This window comes from Microtus oregoni, unplaced genomic scaffold (assembly GCF_018167655.1).
Source record: "Microtus oregoni isolate MIOR12 unplaced genomic scaffold, Mior012 000011F_ref0000422, whole genome shotgun sequence".
Taxonomy (NCBI): Eukaryota; Metazoa; Chordata; class Mammalia; order Rodentia; family Cricetidae; genus Microtus; species Microtus oregoni.
In genome coordinates, this window is record NW_024543070.1 from 43906228 (window position 1) to 43913785 (window position 7558).

At 43.1% G+C, this 7558-nt stretch overlaps 1 non-coding gene across 1 annotated transcript; it reads left to right on the forward strand.

Annotated features, from left to right (window-relative positions):
* Window positions 1-107, forward strand: LOC121453728. The gene has a single exon (XR_005975049.1). It is a non-coding gene; the product is annotated as a U6 spliceosomal RNA (small nuclear RNA).
* Window positions 108-7558: the final 7451 nt, after the last annotated feature.

The window sequence follows — 7558 nt, forward strand, 5'->3', positions numbered from 1 at the left end:
GTACTCGCTTTGGCAACATACATACTAAAATCTGAATGATACAGAGAAGATTAGCATAGCCTCTTCACAAGCATAACATATAGATTTGTAAAGCCTTCCATATTTTTGTAGAATTCTGCAGTTTAAAAAAGGCATTTAATTGGGGATGTGTTTACAGTTTCAGAGACTCAAAGCATTAGCATCATGGCAGGAAGCATGGTGGTATGTAGGTGTTGTAAGACCTTTACATCCTGATCTGCAGGCAGAGACAGACAGACAGACAGATAATGCTTATGGGCTTTTGAAACCTCAGAGCCCACCCTCCAGTGGTACACCTCTTCCACCAAGGCCACATCTTCTAACCCTTCTAATCCTTTCAAACAGTCCAATTCCCTGGTGACTAAGCATTCAAATACATGAGCCTCTGGGGACCATTGTAATTTAAACCATCACAGGTAACATGCACCTATAGTCTCACTTACTTGGGAAATGGATCATTCACTGGAGCCCAGGACCAGCCTGGGCATTGTGTGTGTGTTATAAAATTATAATGCACACTGAACTATATAAACATACTCCCACCCAGGTCATGATTATACTAAAATCGAAATCCTGAAACTCTTTCTATGAAAAATGTAGACATTGTAGATAAAACAATAATATTGGACTGGGGAGTGTGGCTCAGTACTTACCTAGCATGTTCAAGGCACTGGGTTCTTACACAATACCACCAAACAAAACAAAACTAAAACATTTTTGTGGTGCTCTGTGTTCACCTATACACTCTTTGCACACCGTGTGGAATTACTATTATAACCATCATCCAGAACACACATTTCACAGAGAAGAACCTTTTTTACAAGAAACTCCAGAGGGGCCACAAACAACCTGAAAGCAGGCTGATGACAATGTGTGAAGTCACGGATCACCTGGGAGGCAGGAACTCATTCCCAGCTTATGAGAAAGCTGTTCTTTGGCCACTTCAAACAACAGATAGAGTTAACTACGACCCTTGCATGAAACCCTCTGAAGACAACACCTGGGGTCCGAGACCCATGGGCTGCACCTTCTCAGAACGGTCAGATTCCCCATGGGCCATGACCCCATGAGGGAATTCACTGGGAACCTTCTGCAGTGAACCTCTGTGCAAACAAAAACCTCGATGACATAACAGCAGATTTTGAAAAGTATGGCTGAAAGCAAGGAACAGTCAACTAAACTGCAGTCACAACTACTCAGGATGCTGAGGCAAGATCTCTTAGCCCACAAGTCGCATAACAGCCCTGGCAACAGCAGCCCCTAGCTAATAAAGGAAAACAAACCAATCAGGCTGGCCTGTAGCTCATTGACAGTATTTGTCTCACGTTATCTTGAGCACTGGGGGGAAATCATGCTCAGATTTTTGTTTTAGGGGAAGGGTATGTAGTTCCATGGTAAAATGCTTGCCCAGCATGTACAAGGTCCCTGAGTTCCATCCCTAGAAACAAAGTAAATCTTAATTTAAAATAGAGAATGAACCCCAAGAGGACTTGGGATAGACGAGAAATCTGCAAACACTTGCTAAAGTTACCTTCTACCATGCAGCCGAGGTGAACTCTGACCATGTAGATGGAGAAACGTCTAAGGATGTGTAGTGTTCTACTTCAAAATCAATAGTCATTTTAAGCAGAGCGTTCTAGGGCTGGGTTGTTACATGGTGGTAGATGCTTGCTTAGCAGCACAGGCAGATGAAAGAATGGATGATGGATGGATGGATCATTTAAGACATGCTCTTGACATGCATACATTTTGTAAAAAAATGGTTTTCAATTTAGCTTAAAAAATTCATTTTAGCTAGGCATGGTTGCATATACTTTTAATCCCAGCATTCAGAAGGCAGAAGGAAGTAGATCACTATGAGTTTGCGCCAGGCTGCTCTACATAGTGAGTTCTAGGCCACCTAGGTATATAGTGATGCTCTGCCCCCCAAAAGAAAAACCTCAACAAACCAAATCCTCCATAATTGTTAGGGGCTAGTGAGATGACTCAGAGAGGAAAAGGTACTTGTCACCAAGCCTGAAAGCTTGTGTTCTGTTCTTGGTAGAAAGGGGGAATCAATTTCTGAAAGTTGTTTTCTAACCGCACATGCACTGTAATGTTTATAAACACATATGTACATACGTGAACACCACCACTGCCTACGTGTTTTTTAAATCACAAAAAACAAAAAAAGTTCCTAGAAAAATATCAATGATATTTTGGATTTAGACAAGATTCAGACAAATAAAATAAAAACAGGCTAAATAATAAAAACATTTAAAGAACATTTGTTGTTCTGGTTTTTTTTTTTGTTTTGTTTTCTTTGTTTTTTTTGTTTTTCGAGACAGGGTTTCTTTGTGGCTTTGGAGCCTGTCCTGGAACTAGCTCTGTAGACATTTATTGTTCTGTTTATTTTATTCTTAGTTAAGAATTATTCAATATTAAGATCACATACTGAACCAGGCAGTGGTGGTGCACATCTTTAATCCCAGGCCTTGGGAGGCAGAAGCCAACTTGGTCGACAGAGCTAGTTCTAGGATGGCAAGGCCAAAGAAACTGTCTTGAAAAGCAAAACAAAACAAAAAACAAGCAACAACCAAAAAAAAAAAAAAACACTGATCTTCAGAGGACCCAAATCCAGGTAGCTCACAACCACAAGTGACTCCAGCTCCAGAGGACCCAACACGCTCTTCAGGACTCCTTGGGCACTGCACACATATGTGCATACACACACACACACACACACACACACACACACAATCAGCCAGGCATGGTAGTACACACCTGTAATCCCAGCACTGTATACATCTCCAGAGTCTGCCTCACATAGAAGCCAGACAAGAGGCTGGAGGATGCCAACTGTAACACTGTCACAGCTATGAACTGGAGATGCCCCAAATGTCCAGCACCAGAAAAATGGTCAAGGACATTGTGTTTATCGTATATACCCGTGAGATACAAACCAAAAGCGTGCATAGCTGAGAGGCGTGTCTTAGTTACTTTTTATTGCTGTGCAGAGATGTCACGACCAAGGGAACTTACAGAGGGAAACATCTAAAGGGACTCAGTTTCAGAGGGGTTAGAACCTGCAACTGTCGTGGCAGGCGTGTACTGTAGCTGAGAGGTCACGTTTAGACAGTGAGACAGAGAGCCAACTGGAATGGTACGGGTTTGTAAACCTCAAAGCCCTCCACTGTGACACACCTCCTCCTTCCCAAACAGGTCTACCCACTGGGGACCAAGTATTTAAATATGTAAGTCTATGGGGATCATTTTCACTTATGTTACCACACAGCATGATCCCAGAAAACAAAGCAGTTACAGAGAAAAAAAATCCTTTATGTAATACACACATTTATATATATACATATATGTGTACTGTATATATATTATACATGCATATGTATACATACATACACATATACATACACACATACATACACACATATTTAGGCTGGGCAGTGGTGGCACACACCTTTAATCCCAGCACTTAGGAGGCGGAAGCAGGCAGATCTCTTTGAGTTCGAGGCCAGCCTGGACAGGCCCCAAAGCTACGAGAAACTCTGTCTCAAAAAAAAAAAAAAAACAAAATAAACAAGCAAATAAACAAAATTTATAAATATATATTTAAATGTGTGTGTAGTTTCTTGCTTTTTTGTTTTATGAGGCAGGATCTCACTATGTAGCCCTGTTTGGCCTCATGCTCACTATGTGGATTAGACTGGTTTAAAATTTACATAGCTTTACCTACTCTGCTTCCCAAATTAAATCCTGATGAACTGAGTTCAATTCCTGGGACCCATTTGGTGGAATGAGAGAACTGAGTAATGTATGTTGTTCTCTGACAGCCTTCTAACATACACACACACACACACACACACACGCACACACACACCTACACACACATGTGCACACACACATGCTGTGGCAAACACGTGAATACATACATATATACTCACACACAAAAACAAATAAATGTAATTTTAAAAAGAAGGCTAGGGAACATAGCTCAGCAAGTAGAGTGGCTGACACCCACGAAGCCCAGATTCCCAGTGCTGCATATGCCCAGACACAGTGCCACATCTCTGCAGCTCAAGCACTTTGGAGATGGAGGCAGAAGGACCAGAAGTTCAGGTCATCCTCAGCTACATAGTGAGTATGAGACCAGCCTGGGCTACTACATAAGACCCTGATTCAAAAACAAAGTACGAAATGAGTGACAAGCATCCCTTTGCATGGGGCAGACTAGTTCACAGGAACTGGAAGGTTGGGGACTGCAGTCAGTAGAAGCTCCAGAGTTCAGAGCAGCTCCCAGCAGCTACGCATCAGCCTTGTTCATCACAGTAAGACACTGGATCAAAGCACTTACAGAAGTCAAACTGGTTTCAAGAAAAGCATTTTGCATGCTATGCTGATCTTCGTACAATGACTTAAAAATGTAGGTAGGAAGTCAGAATGTTTTAAAAGGTTCTTTAGTGAGTCCTACAGCTGGCTGTTATTTAGTCTTATTCAGCTAGCAGTCTGGAATCGGTGAGTCACTGGCATTTCTAGATTTCAACCCTTAAGGCCTTGAAATGTCATACGTGAGCACATTTACTGACTTAATGTAAACGGAACAGCTTTTCATTTCCAGGCATTGTGTGGGAATGGAGGCCTGCACTCTCACCTCCACAGTACAGAATGAGAGACAGGAGGATAGTAGTTTGAGACCAGAGACTCTGTCTCGCAACCCTCTTTGTCAGAGGGCTGGGAGTGTAGCTCGGTGGTTGAGTTCTTGCCTCGCATGCTTGTGGCTATCATTTGCTTCCCAGAACCTTAAATATGTCTACCTACACAAATGATCCATATTTGTTAGGATTTTGGGAAATTAAAATTTAGCCCCAGATACTTCCTGGTATGGAGACATGTCACCACACTTAAACACCATAAGCACTGACACTTTTGGAGGAGAGAAAAAAAGTGTCACTTCCCTACATTGGAAACTAGTGTGTGGATGGAGAACTCCGGGCTGTCAATGACATCACACAAAATTCATTAAAATCCTAGCACTCAGGAGGCAAACAGAGCTCTGTGAGTTCTAAGCTATCTTTGGGGTTGCTTAGCAAGAAGACTCTGTCTCAAGCAAAATAACAACATCCCCCAAAACCCAGTAGGGAGAGGGATGTAGGTTAGTGGTAGGACATTTAGCTGGCATAAGAGATAACGTGGGGGGCCTGGAGAGATGGCTCAGAGGTTAAGAGCACCGACTGCTCTTCCAGAGGTCCTGAGTTCAATTTCCAGCAAACACATGGTGGCTCACAACCATCTGTAATGAGATCTGGTGCCCTCTTCTCGCATGCGGGCATACATGGAGGCCAAACACTGTGTACATAATAAATAAATAAATCTTAAAAAAAAAAAAAGAGATAATGTAGGGGCCGGGCGATGGTGGCGCACACCTTTAATCCCAGCACTCGGTAGGCAGAGGCAGGCAGATCTCTGTGAGTTTGAGACCAGCCTGGTCTACAGAGCTAGTTCCAGGACAGGTTCAACCCTGTCTCGAAAAAAAAAAAAAGAGAGAGAGAGAGAACGTGGGACTGGCTGGTGGTGGTACAGGCAAATCTCTGAGTTAGAGGCCAGCCTGGTCTACAGAGTGAGAGAAACCATGTCTCAAAAAACAAACAACAGGGGGCTGGAGAGATGGCTCAGAGGTTGAGAGCACTGGCTGCTCTTCCAGAGGTCCTGAGTTCAATTCCCAGCAACCACATGGTGGCTCACAACCATCTGTACTGAGATCTGGCGTCCTCCTCTGGCGTACAGGCATACATGGAGGCAGAATGTTGTATACATAATAAATATTAAAAAAAAAACAAACAACAAACAAAACAGAGAGTGCACGAGAGAGCAAGGGAGAACATGGGTTCCGCTCCTAGCATCAACACCCCATTATAATGTATCAAATTATTTATATATACATATATTTATATATTTTTATTTATATATACATTTTTTATATATACATATATATTTTTTCTACTTGTATGCCTTCTTAAGTTTTGTCTCAGGATTGAAAAATAGACCAGAGCCAACTGTAGCAGGATGCACCCTTGGTCCCAAGCCTGAGTCAGGTGGATCTCTCTGAGCAGAGCAAGAGCAGGGATCACCTGCAGAAGGCAATGTGTGTCCTAGAAGGGATGTAAGGGTAGCAGCAGCTGAGTCCCTGAAGTCCCTTAGCCATCCAGCCACTGAATCAGATGAACATCAAACTCAATGAGAAACGCTGCCTCAAAAAATAAAGGTGGAGGGGCTGGAGAGATGGCTCAGAACACTGACTGTGCTTCCAGGTTCTGTTCTACATGAGAGCTCATAGCCATCTGTAACTCCAGTTCCAGAGAATCCAAGGCCCTCTTTGTCCTCCAGGCACCAGGCACCAGGCATGCAGGCAAACCACCCACACATATAAAATCAAAAATTTAAATTAACATATAAAAAGATGGAGATTTATTGAGGAAAGACACCTGTCAACCTTTGGCTACCACACACACGGGCATAACTGTATATGACCTTATGTGTATACACACAACACACACAGAGGCACACACATAAACTCACGCAAGCACAGACATGCACAAGACATGAGTCACTTTCACTAATTTTCATAATTTGGTTGCTTGTGTTATGGGTTCCTTAACCTTTGGATGTTTTCCCTCTTCCCTAGCTACTGACTTTGGATTAAAGGATTCACTGTTTGCATGATTGCATTTAAAAACAGAATGAGGGCTGAAGAGGTGGCTCAGGCTGTTTTGTTACTGCTCTTGCAGAAGACCAGGACACATATGGTAGATTACTCCTGAAACTCAGGTTCCAGGGAATCTGAGGCCCTCTTCTGGCCTTTGTGGGAAAACGGAGACCTAAGGGTGGACTAGGACTTCCTCCCCACACAGGGGCTTGAATAAAAAAAAGGTCCAGAGGAAATCACTGTATTCGAATTGGTAGTTAGTTCTCTTCTCAAACTGGACAATCTTCGAGAATGTTCTTCCTAGCCCCACCAGGAGATGAAGAATAAATTGCTTTTACATTGCGACAGACTAAGAGACTTGAAATTGATGTCTTTCAATTACTTCCATATCAGTAAGGGGAGAGTTAGACAAGAATGTCTGTCTTGTTTTGTAATAGTTGGCAAAAAAAAAAAAAAGGTGTAGCGTGGGTAAAGGAGCAGGTTGGCTATCTCCAGTTACATGATTATCTTTGCTGATTTTGACTGTGAAGCCTACTGTCTCCTGCCCTGGGAGGAGGCCGCCTAGTCTGGCAGCAGGGCCCATAGGCAGAGTCTACTTGGATCTGCAGCCACTTCCGAAGAGTCTGGGAGAAACTGTCCAAGCCCCGTGTGTCTAAGAGTACCTGGATTCAGCCAGAAGAGCTGATCCAACTCGGTCAGGATGAGAGCGCCAGAAATAAATTTCAGAAGCCAAAGTAGCGTGCCAGAAGCTATATCTGACCTGGAGAGTAGACAGTGAAGCAAAAAGAGGGAGTTGGAGGCAGGGGAATGGCTACAGGACATGGTTTGGGTAGAGGTCTGACC